This window comes from Protomyctophum parallelum, assembly GCF_964188405.1.
Source record: "Protomyctophum parallelum genome assembly, chromosome: 10".
In the NCBI taxonomy this organism is placed as follows: Eukaryota; Metazoa; Chordata; class Actinopteri; order Myctophiformes; family Myctophidae; genus Protomyctophum; species Protomyctophum parallelum.
The window spans coordinates 13,558,689-13,571,163 of NC_139704.1; positions in this window are offsets into that span (position 1 = coordinate 13,558,689).

A 12,475-nucleotide genomic window follows, 5' to 3' on the forward strand; every position below is an offset into this window, starting at 1 on the left:
TGAACTTTGCCTGTGTTGTGTGTATGACAGAATTCACCCACGTCTTCAACAAGTTCAGCAGCCATTTATTCACTGGCGATAAAGGAATATAGACACTGTTAGGTCTGGCGCAGCTTCACAACATCAGAACAACATGTATTCTCAAAGGTAGACTGGAGATTATAATTAAATAAAAATAACACCCATGTGAACATGACAACACAACAGTGATACTTTAGGTCACCCAGCGGTACTGCAGCTGTTTTTACTCTAAACTAAATAGAGACACGCACGGCCAGTTATTGGAGTGGTGTGCAACTGTGCACCACTCAAAAAGAACAAAATGAACATGTACCTGGCGATGAAGGAATATGGACACTGTTAGGACCAGCCATAGCCTACCAGCACAGCTTCACAACGTCAGAACAACAACTAAACACCAACAAGAAAATACACCTTCACATGCACACAGTTAAACACTGTACAATTACATTACAAGGCATGCCATTTAGACACATTGAATAACTTTTATCACGTTCGTTAAATAACTAACAGGTGCTCAAAATTCTCCACATACCATGTGTATTCTCAAAGGTAAACTGGGCATGCAGGAGGAAGGGGGTTTGATGCCCAAGTCAGGGGCACAAGGGTAGGCGGTCTCAAGGTTGCGAATACCATAAATCCATAATACAGGTATTGCAAGTGGAATCACATTTTCTCTGTTACACCAACAAAAGCATCACCCTGGCCTGACTCTGTTTGACCAGAACAGAGCCTTAATTAGTATCATCAGTAACACCTGTGAAGGAAGTTGGAAGAGGCCCGGAAGTAGGAAGTTATTTCCAAAATTGCAAAACTACTAAATTGGGGAGAGAACTTAGAAGGGGCTAAAAAAATGGCTACATAAAAACCATTTAACTTTTCAACCTACCTTCATATAATTGGTCCTCACTAATGTTCATGATAAAATGCCTAAAAGAAAATCTACTCAGCCTGTGTCTCATGGGCGGGCTGTGGGCAGTGCCAGTTCAGAAACCCCGTCCACCAGTGACATATCCTCGAAGGGGAATACAAGCTAATAGAAACAGCAGGCTTTGATTGATTGATTGAAATTGTATTAACAGTATGCCGATTCAGAATGGGTACATTTCAAACGAAGAAGAAAGGGAAGTCTGCACAACAGCTTCTGCTCCACAGTGATTTTAATCTTTTAAAACACAGACAAACACCGACAATTGATTGATTGATTGATTGAAATATTTATTAACAGTTTGTAGAATTTACAGTACATTTTAAGCACAAACTCAATACAAAGACTGTTAACTGTGAGTGGACGACCCAATTAAGCATTACACTTGTTTACAACAGGGTCCACATTGTTCAATTCATCAAAACATTTAGAGACATACAAATAGACATTTCTATGTAGCTAAAGAACAGAACAGGAATTCATCATAAAGCAAAAAAGGGAAAAGATACATTATACAGTGAGGGGAAATGGGGGGGGGGGGGTGGCAACACCCTTCATCAGGTGAGTCCGATCGAAGGCCACTCATGGCCGGAACGTTGTGTTGTTTGTCTGAGTTTTAAAAGAATAAAAACACTGTGGGGACTTCCCTTTCTTCTTCACTGTATCAAGCTTTTGTCCAGCACCAGCAAGGGACTGGATGTGCGCAACCCTCTTGTTTTAAACTTCTTACATTTAAAACAAAAGCACAGGTCAATACTGTACAATATGTACAGTAGGTCAAGGCTTTCCTCTGTACATCCTGCCAGAGGAACCCAGGGCTTCCTCCTCTATCAAACCTTACTGGTGCTCATCTTTGTGTTTATACCAAATGTGTCTCATGGTCTCATGAGAGACTGCATGACACTGACAAAAACAGCCATTCACTATTGACCATGCCAATCATACACTGATTTGTTTATGCCTCCCCGAGGGACAGCCATGGCCGGCCCGGAGGCATTATGTTTTTTAATTGTCTGTCAGTCCATTTTCAACCTTGTGTGAACGTGATTAAGGGAATTAGGGAATTTCATAACGTGTGGATGAACCCATACAAAGTCATTTTTCAAAGGTCACGGTCACTATGACCTCACAGAACATTAGCTTGAGACAGAAGAAAGCAATCCAAGTACAGAGACATGTCAGGTCCAGTTGACCAAGTCTACAGGGTTTACAGTAAGTAGTCAAAATCTTCCTATGTGATATCAGTCTGGACAGACTGTAAGCGGTCTGGCTGCAGATGTCAACAGCACCTGGTAGGCAGAGGCATACAGCGATGCAGTATTTCTCGTTCCTTCTTTCTTCTGAATTCAGCTCTCAACTCAGATAATACGATCATCTGATCCACTCAGTGTTGAATGTCAAGGATATTTTTAAAAGGTTGACTCCCCATGCAGACATCATGATCGTACATTCTTTAGTTTACGTCATCCTAAGTATGCCACCGGGCGGGGGGAGTTATTGGTCTTCTTTCTTGTTGAGCTTACTCGTCAACAAGGCCATAAACAGTAAAATCCTGTAAAATCATTTAACTCACAGCTATAGAGTCTGGTAGAGGAAATTGTATGTCAGTGAATCCCAATCTATTCAAGTTTCAGGAACCCAAGTTTGATATGCTTTAAGGCCACGGACCACCATTTGTGGATCTATTTTGTGATAGATCCATATTCAGTTATACGATGTTGATTATGTATTCTACTATCCCGTCACACAGACCTGCAGTGCTGTACACTACAGTCTCACTGTAGTGCAGACAGAGTCTGAGTCTGAGTTAGATACTGACATACTGTAGGTGTTGTGCATTTTGTCCTTTGGGTACAGTGTACAGCAGGTTCCCAATAAAATGCTTGGTTTTATGATGTGTACTCTGGCTAAAATGCTTTGCCATATAATATCTGGCAAAGCATTTTTTTATCATATTATGATAAGCAAGCATCACAGATGTTGTCACAGAACCTCACCTTTGCTCCTAAAAAGACAAAGTTCTTGTCTCATGCTTGATGCCCTACTCCAGTTCATAGACCTTTACACTGGTTCCTTGTCTGTACATTTGTATTCTGTACATGTCTGACAATTAACCATCCAGACTTCTCAGGTTGACTGGTTCAGGTCTGTTTATTGAACACAGAGTCAGAACTATAAATGAAGAGAAGCTGCATTCAGTTTTTATGCACCACAATATGTATGTTAATGCTGTCTTAATGTCTCAATGCTTCAAGTTTTGGGCTCCATCTTGTGCCACCCTTATCCCTTATCCCTAAACTTATATGCCATTTTTTTACTATTTTGAAAAACAGTTTAAACTAGAACTGCACTCTGTCGAGTGCCTACTTGCTTGTTGCACACAAGTAGGCCATAATGGCCTATAGTGCGCAAGCAGAGCATGCAAGTACTGTAGACCGCTACAAACTTTCAAATCTCAGCCTCTCTGTGAAAGAACGTTTGCAATATTTAATTATTAGGTTTAGCTATTTGCTACGTACCTTGCTTTTGGAGGAAAATCTTCTATCTATAAAGGAAATACAGTCCCATCGTTTTAGAAATGTCCAGGATCCACTAGTTTCTCAAAGAAAAATAAGTCATGGATATCAGATGAAAAAAAATATATATTAATTGAAAAAAAATATGTTGTTACATATACAGTATAATATTATTTATTTCAAACTCTCAATAACATTGCTTTCCTTGTCTATCGGTTTCATTTATTTGGTTGTCCTTAAGGTTTTGGTTTTTCTTTGTATCCATTTTTCGATCACACAGTTCTAGTTTCGAGTTTCATTTCCATTGATCTCCTCTAGTTTTTGTATTCCCATATTCTTGAGATTTTTGTTACGCATAACCAACCGTTCCTTTCGTCTTTCATCCATTTCTTTTGTTCGGATATTTAGAAGACGTCTGTTTCTCTTAAATTTCAAGTGGTATTTTACTCAACGTATGAATTCCGTCTTTTTGAAAGCTGTTCCTTTCGTTATCGGTTTCATTTATTCGGTTTTTATTACGGTTTTACTTTTTCTTTCTATTCTCTAGTTTTTTTATTCGCATATGCTCATATGTCTATGTGATGTATATGTAATTTGTGAGTTGATTAGTGGTATACTGTGGTTACTCAGGTTTGATGCGTATGTCCCTTTAATTCACCCGACACATATCATCATTACGTCACCATCTTAAACCAATTATACCCTGGCATTGGTACATATCTTCATCACGTCATGGAACATACGCTTCGTAGCATGACGGAAAACATACCTGCACGGTCTGCTTCCGTATGTCCCGTGCCAGCATATGACATAATGATTACTTATGCCTGTTATGGCAGTGGTGTCGGATTACATACATGTATACATAAGGGCATTACCTTTAGTCCACCCGACACTGAAACGTGTCATCGTTACGTCACCATCGATAACCAATTATACCCTGGCATTGGTACATATCTTCATCACGTCATATGTATATGTAATTTCTGAGTTGATTAGTGGTATACTGTGGTTACTCGGTGGTTTGATGCATATGTCCCTTTAATCCACCCGACACTGAAACATATCATCATTACGTCACCATCGTAAACCAATTATACCCTGGCATATGTCATGGGACATACGCTTCGTAGCATGACGGAAAACATACCTGCCCGGTCTGCTTCTGTATGCCCCGTGCCAGCATATGACGTCATATCAAATGCTGCCAAGGGACATTGGTACATATCTTCATCACGTCATGGGACATATGCTTCATAGCATGACGGAAAACATACCTGCACCATCTGCACCGTGCGAGCATATGACGTCATATCATATGCTGCTAAGGGACATATGCATCGTAGCACCTGACTAATAACATTACTTGCACGCTCTGCTTGCGCAAGTAAATAGTTCAACTAACCGATCTACATCGAGACGTTGTGAGCTTGTAGATCGGCTATTTGAAACATTTTTAAAGGTTTTTTAAAATAGTAAAAAATTGCAATAATTTTGGGATAAGGGTTAAGGGGTGGCGCAAGATATAGCTCTAAATGTAAAGCACTTTAAATTGCCTTGCTGAAATGTGCTACACAAATAAACGTGCCTTTCCACCTAGTATAGCATGGACTATAGAAGCTGTGCATGCAGTGTCTCTGCCTGCAGTATCTTGTGCTGCATGCACTGGAATGCAATGTGTCACACAAAGCATGCTTTTGGAGGACAGAGCAACTGTTTGTGTTTTAAAGGCGTGTCTACTGGCCAGCCGCTATCCAAACACGGCGTTACTCACTGGCTTTCTGGGGCCATAGGGCAGGGGTTCTTAACCTGTGGGTCATGTGCATGCATTCATAAACGTTCCTTAATGATTATATCTGGTTTCAGTATTTATTTATGATGTATTTTTGCTACTATTAAGGTTATTGCAGCGGGGGGGGGGGGGATTGTCGCAGGACACGACCAAAGCATTTCCGGGGGCATCAACAATGGTAGACTGAAGGCTGTGTGGCATGTTGCACACGGAAGCATACATCAGGCTTGAGAGGCATGGAGTAAATGAACATTGGAATTGATATCATCGCTTTTTCTTTTGCTATTAGACCAGAGATTCTCAACCTGTGGGTCAGGGGGACAATTAAGGGACTTTGGAGGGGGGTCCCCAGATGATTTGCTTAATGTGCAAATTTGTTTTCTCCACACAAACAAACATACTTAATATAAGTGTACTGTATACAGGGTATCTTTCTAAAGTGACTATAAAAAGTATTGCATGTGGTCCCTGACCATTCATTTAGTAATGTAGGATGTAGGAATTTCCACTAGTTGAGAAGCAGTGAACTGAATGACCTGGTGACCTATGATGACTGTCCATGTAGTCATTTTCAGTGTCAAAAAATACACTGCGGTGGCTGAGACCAGAGCCATAAGCCAAATTCCAATACCCCAAATCTCGGCCACTCACTCACTCACACTCCAGCATGGTGGTGTTACGGTGGAATTGGTGACCTGCTGAAATATGTGACAATCGTGTAGACAATCACAATGTTAGTGTCCTAATAAAAATTGTTGCAGTTTGTTCATTAGCAGAGAACTGTATTTAGGCCATGTATTTAAACTTAAAGACTTCCATGTAAGTTGTGTGAAGTTCACAAGATTGTCACATATTTTGGCAGGTCACCAATTTCACCATAATTTGCCATGCTGGAGTGAGCGAGTGTGAGTGAGCCGTGAGCGAGTGGCCGAGATTTTGGGTATTTGGCTATAGAGTAATGGTTGAGACGAAGACAAGGCTGCTGTACTTTATATGTCATTAGCCCATATCCCCACCCAACACAACAGTGGTCCACAGGTTGATTCTAAGGGTGGTGGTCCCTCGTTCACAATCAGTTGAAACCCCCTGTATTAGACTGCTGCACGTATGCTATGGCAATGGCTATCAATGTTGGATCCGGGGATCCCCCAGAGGTCCTTCAGGGGGTTCCCACTTCCCAGCTGAATTATTGATGGGCACTAAATTGAACCTTATGGGCCTGTAACTCATACATTTTGTACACTCTCAACACTGAGGACTTTACAGTGGAAATTGGCATCACAGAGATCAAAATGTATCAAAAAGGAGTCAGTGGCCTAATAATGCATATTAAACAAGGCATCCTTAAAATGAAAAAGGCTGAAAATCACTGTTCGAACTTCGAAGTAATTTGCTTTAGTGCATTGCATTACACGGTTATGAGATGATTTTTGTTTTACTCTCTCCTTATGCCTTGATGAGCTCATTCAACTTGCAGGAAATGTAAGTCACTAAGGACATTGTAGAGTGTTTATGCCAAGCAGTCATCCCCAGGTGGTCACACCCTTGTAGTCACTGCAATCTGTCAAGATTCCCTCTGTTGCACGAGCGCTATTCATCAGGCCCATTCTACTTATTTTACTTACTGTAGGAGAGAATAATCTATCAATTTCATTTCTGTTGCCCTTGGGAAAAGTACTTTATGATTTGACAGGATTTTCATAAAATGAATTATATGTAGTGGCTTCTGAATCAGCAGGACCATACCCATGATGCATTGCACAGACAGCTGGATCCATGCAGAGCTGACCTAGAAAGAGTTACACTATGTCCCACCTAGAAACGGATATGTTTGTTGGGTATTGTGGTGTAATGATGATCCTACGTTCATTTAAATGTTACTAAAGGTACTTTTACTACTTTATATGGATCCCATTATTTTCGAAATATTACAGGACATTTCTGGGACATTTTACTACACCACACCTTCACATCAGTACAAATATTGTTCATATAGTAATTCTGCATTTTGGTTGGCTTAGATTAGAAGACAGTGCTAAAAATATGAGACTGTTGCTATGAGGAGACTAGCAACAGCTCCTGCTTTCACACAAAATATCCCATCACCATCAGTGGATTCAGTGCCAATATTCCCACATATTGTGAACTGTCCCACGGGTGTGGGCACTGGCATTCCTGATATGTGTCAGGAGAATTATGTTGACAACCTGTGCAAATTTGGTTAGATTTCCATATTATATTGCATTAATGGTCAACGAGTTATGGCCATATGAAATGTTAGACACTGCTGTAATGCCGCTATAGTATGTGTGCAATTTAGTACACAATTTTGTTTTTCCCGGTGTGACTAGGGATGGGTATTGTTAGGATTTGTGTGAGTCTGGTACCGATTCCGGTTCTTCATATCGATTCCGGTTCCCTATTTCGGTTCCAAAATGGTATAACTTAAATAAGAGGTCAAACGTTTATTTAACAAAAAGCTTTATACTTCATTTCAGGAGTTTTCCATTGATTGTGAACGAGAGACCACCACTAAGAATCTACCTGGGGACCACTGTTGTGTTGGTATGGGATATGAGCTAAGATTAGTGCTTTCTATGCAATTTATCCCATGTCTATACATACAGTACCACATAGCGTGTGACTGCGTCTGTGGGAACCGATACCCAAGCATGTTCGGTTCGGTACATGCTTGGTCCCGAGGTTCTGCCGTGACGGCAGAGGCATGAACAGTGTTTGTGCCAGGTCTGGTGCATATTATTGGAGCAACAGTGTGCAGGGGACCCCTGGCGTGTGACTATTGTCATAGCAGACCACAGTGTTTGTGCCCAGTTTGGTGCGAATTGAAGCAACGATGTACCTATTGCAACCAGGGCCCCCCGGGGCCTCTAACGTGGCCACTTGTGTGACTATTGTCATATAAGGCCACTGAACAGTGTTTGTGCCAAGTTTGAAGTGGATTGGAGCAATGGTGCACCTTGCAGGTCCACATGCTACGTTTGGACGACGTCCACCCACCCTCTAGGCCAGGGGTTTTCAACTGGTGGTCCGTGAACATCAGCAGAACATAGGAAGCATGTGTAACGTGGTTAATAGTGCTTCCACTTGCCCAGGCATTATATTGTATTGTGATCCAGTGTTCTGTGACTTTAAGAGTTCAGGCGGTTGCCTTTAAGGAAATGACGTAACCTACCGCACTTCCTATTTCATATTGCCTTTGAAAGCGGTAGGTTGTGTTTATTTTGTTCTGCAGATTATTTACATATATGTACCCAAAGTTGTTGTTTCATTGTACTGCATCTGCTTTATTTCCAGCAATTGTAACGTGTAAAACATACGTCAGAGCAGAGCAGTGATTGCCTCATTATCTGATGTACAGAATAAATCTACTCACTGCTGAGATCCTGGTCTATGGTGCTTCATATAACACAACGCAAGATCACGTCTGTTACACATGCTAGTCATAGAATTTCAGGTGCTACTTTGTCATGAATGCATGCGCATGGCATTAGTGCCAGTGGTCAAAAACAAAACTGGTAAATTAACTAGCACAGAACATTATAGACCTATTTGCATTGGCGAGCAAACTGCCCAAGCAAGGTACTAACTAGAATGTATCCTAATGGTATCCCCTCAAAAGTTGGGATACCCTATATCCCGCAAAAGTTCAAAAGGTCACGTTGCTGTCCAGAGGGCAAGGGCAGGTGTCTATCTATCTGTGCACGTGCACGGCACGCCACTGCTCATCAGTACAGTCTGTGCTACCATCACATTACATGTTACATGTGCAAAAGGGACACTTATCAGTGCATAGTGCATACTATAGGTATAGGTCATATGGTTATAGGACAGTGTAAGTTGAGGAGATCAAGTTCTACCTGCTAAAATATTTTAACAGGTATTCTATCTTGATGAGAAGGTCTGATATGCCAAACGAACAATGGACAAATGAAGACGAGAGACAAAACATATACGTACTACTGTACATGATGAGAGATTAGATACTGAAGGGCATGATAGGATTGAAAGGAATGCAGTGCCACGACTAGTTTGATGCAAGGGCTCGTAACTTTGACTGTAGGAGAGCAAACGTTTAGGTTGGAGGTTACTTATGGTGACTGTGTACCCCAATTATGTCTGTTTAGTAGGTCTGAGCAATACAGTATTTATCGTCATAGCAATGTTAAGAGCGGCCCTCACTTAATCACAAGTGAAGTGAGTTATTTATGAAAATCTGCTTTACTTCTTTACCAGTTCTGCCTGCCCTAATTTGCCTTGTTAGCAAATAGCACCTTCTCAACACATGCCTTAGTTCTGTTTGTGCTCTTTACCTGCGGCTGCGCTACACTTCACACACACTTCTCCCACAAAGGATAGAATGTACATTAGGCTATCATGAAAATACATACCGGTACATATATTTACGGATACGTTTTGGTACCATAACAGGTTATGATACAGTATACGGTATATGCTACTATACGGTTAAAAATGGTTGTGCTTAGGAAGTAGGTACAAGCTTAGTGTGGCTAAGGTCAGATTGGTAATGATTATTTGTAATAACAATAAACTTGATTTGCGTAGCTTTCCAAAATAAGGTCACAAAGTGCTTTACAAAACAAGATCAAATATGACAACAGATGCAACTAAGGATTTGTGGGGGTGGCGGCAACTGATATCGCATGACCTCAACTAGATTCAGAGCTTCTGGAAACTGTTTAACATTAAAATATTGTATAATAAATACAGAATGAAGTATGTATTCATAATGCTTTAAAATGTATTCATAATGAACCTTATAAGCTACAGCTTTAGAATAGAATTGCTGTATTATTTACAAAAACAAAATCACACCCGTGTGAAGTGAGGGGCGCTTTGTGTTGCCACAAATTTCCGTCATATTTGGCGGACATTTGACCTAATTTCTCCTTTGTCAATGGCAAATATGAGATGTGTGGAGACAAGATTTACGTCATATTTGGCAGACATTTCACCTAATTTCTCCTTTCATTGTCAATGGCAAATATTGAGACGTGTGGGGACAAAAGCTGTATATAGGAGGGGCCCTCAATAATACACAATGTGCCATATTTTCCAATAACTCACCAGCTTTGCATTAGTTACCATGGATAATGATTGTCCTTCGACCTGGGGAGACAACACTGCTGATTCTACTTCCATTCCAGCCTTGATCCCTTATCACACAAACAAAAAGGTTTTGTTTTTTTACACACAATGACCACAACAGAGTAGGAGTGACTAAAGAGATAGCACCACTTTAATTTCCAATTAGGAAACAGATGTCTCTAAAGCACCACCCACCACTCTTTTGAAAGCAGATTTAAACATTACTTAAAAGTTAAAGGGCACAAACTCACCCATATCACAATATTAAGACCCGTCTCACTGTCTCCCCAAGCATATAAGCATTATTCCATTGATTATAAAGATAATGCTGTTTAATTAACAGAAATAGCAAAAAGGCTGGCTTTTTTTTATTTCTTAATTGCGAACACCAGTGACCCATTTACTATGTAACCCAGCAGAACATGTCTGTCTGTCTGTCTGTCACACGCTGTAACACCACCTGCCACCAGAGGGCGCAGCTGTATCACACACAAAAAACAACACACGCATGCACACAGTAAAAAAAACCAAAATATATATATTATATATATATATATATATACTAGAATTTCGCGGCCGCTCATCCCAGAGTTACTTTGCCGCGCACTATGGGAAGAAGGAAATTGCGGGAGTTGACTCCACATGTAGTAACGGATGGGTTATTAGTTATTATTATGTGTCCTTATTAGTGTAGTGTAGTGTAGTCAACACGTTATGGCTCATACACACTGCCCGGTATTTTCTCCGATTATGCTGTCGGGGAGCATTTTTGGCGCTGGCCGACAAAACCCCTGATCTGACGTTACTGGTAGATCGTGACCTTTTTTGTCCCAGGGCACACTTTTCATAGCCTAAAAATCTCGGGGCACACCTAGATATACGGTTTGTGTACACTGTATATATACCGGTGTGTATATAGAAAATATATATATTATATATATAATATATATATATATAAATATATATACATATAGAATATTAGTGGTCCATGACATGAAAATGTTTGAAAGGCTGGGTCCCACAGCCAAAAACGAAACCTAAGGTTTTTTGAGTGAAATCACTGAATATACCTTTAACATTTTCATAGACCTGGTTGCTTGTTTCCCTCTCAGTCAATGTGGCAACCCTGGTCAATGCCGTGTTGACTGTTCTGTATGATGATTTAGCTTAGCACACAACAGCTAGGAGGATGCAGCAGGCTGATGCCGTCATGTTTAACAGTATTTTGCGCAATTTATGTCCCCGAATTTAAGATGGACTTATGGCTCCTCTTTCTTTAGTAGAAGTAGAAATCTAACGTGTTGCTGACTGTTTACCTCCCTCTCACACGCGCACACACACACACACACACACACACAGCTGACGTCCTCTCCCACAGACGTCAGCTGTTCATTTATCTCCTTATTCATACACGCTTTGAGCTGAGAGAAGCTATAAAGCGCCTTTTAAATATGACAATGCTGTATATATATCAGCTGCACAGTTCAGGCAAGTTGTTACAAAACCATATGTCTAGGGGTAAAGGTAATATATATATATATGGAGGAGAAATGAAACCAAGGTCTTAATACCAGAATTTATTCAAAAGTATTATGAATAAATTATAAGAATCAACAATAGTTTACAAAATAATGGCTCTTAACTCAAATAAATACAATCAAAACGGAAGCTCAAAACAAAACTAAAGTTACTCCTTTCCGAAGGGAGGTAACTTAACTAAGCAAAAGGTTCAACTTCACAAAATAAGGGCAAAACAGTTGGAAACGACAGCGATACGACGGATGGGGGAAAGACCTTGAAAGTCAGTGTTTCCCCAGTGCCTGTCTGGGGATGAAATGAATGGGCTAAGTTAAAGTAGTGTGAGAGCCATGGCCGTTAGCTCCCTCACGTGACCGTCAGCCAATCAGGGAGGATGATCAGGCCTCCATGGTCATGGCCAAAGGGAGTACCCCAGACACACAGCTGATGACAATCAGTCTGTCTGAAGACCCATTAGTATACTCTGCATGGGAGGAGAGTTAGTCTAATACCACCCTGGGCAAGACCTAAGCTGAAAAGACTATCAACGGAAGTTGCGGGATTTTAGCGGAA